General features: G+C 56.4%; 1 protein-coding gene across 1 annotated transcript in view; it reads right to left on the bottom strand.

Annotated features, from left to right (window-relative positions):
- SYNE1 (spectrin repeat containing nuclear envelope protein 1) overlaps positions 1-557 on the bottom strand; it is a 522,133-nt gene that overhangs the window by 358,727 nt on the left and 162,849 nt on the right.

Genomic DNA, 557 nt, shown 5'->3' with positions numbered 1-557 from the left:
TTGAACTCCCCTCTCCCCGTGGTCATGGTCCCTTGGGGCCTCACTGACAAGCCTCCTGAGCTTGTCAAAGTCGGCTTTCCTGAAGTCAAGGACTTGCGCGTTGCTGACCGACTTGCCAGCTTTTCGGCGGATGGTGAAGGTGATCAGCTCATGGTCGCTGTCACCCAGCTTCCCATTTATCACTAGGTCACCGACTAGGTCATCCCCAGTAGCCAGCACCAGGTCGAGCAGCGCTTTGCCTCTCATTGGCCCATAGACTTCTTGAGTCAGGTAGAGGTCATCCACGCACGAGAGGAAGCTCTGCGACCGCTCAGATTTTGCTGAGCGATCCTCCCACGAGATGTCCGGGTAATTGAAGTCACCCATGACAACCATGGTCCTGGAGCAAGCTGCCTCAGCCAGTTCCCGGGCAAACTCCTGGTCAAGCTCAGGACTTTGGGTGGGAGGTCTGTAGTAGACTCCCACCATTGTGTCCCCTGTGCCGTGTTCCCCACGGATTTTAACCCAGAGGGTCTCCAGCTGTCCAAACTGGTCACCAATATCGGCTTTTACGGCGC

Source organism: Alligator sinensis, unplaced genomic scaffold, assembly GCF_000455745.1.
Source record: "Alligator sinensis unplaced genomic scaffold, ASM45574v1 scaffold1177_1, whole genome shotgun sequence".
Classification (NCBI taxonomy): Eukaryota; Metazoa; Chordata; order Crocodylia; family Alligatoridae; genus Alligator; species Alligator sinensis.
The sequence above is the reverse complement of the archived record's forward strand: the minus strand, read 5'-3'. Positions and strand labels throughout refer to the sequence as shown.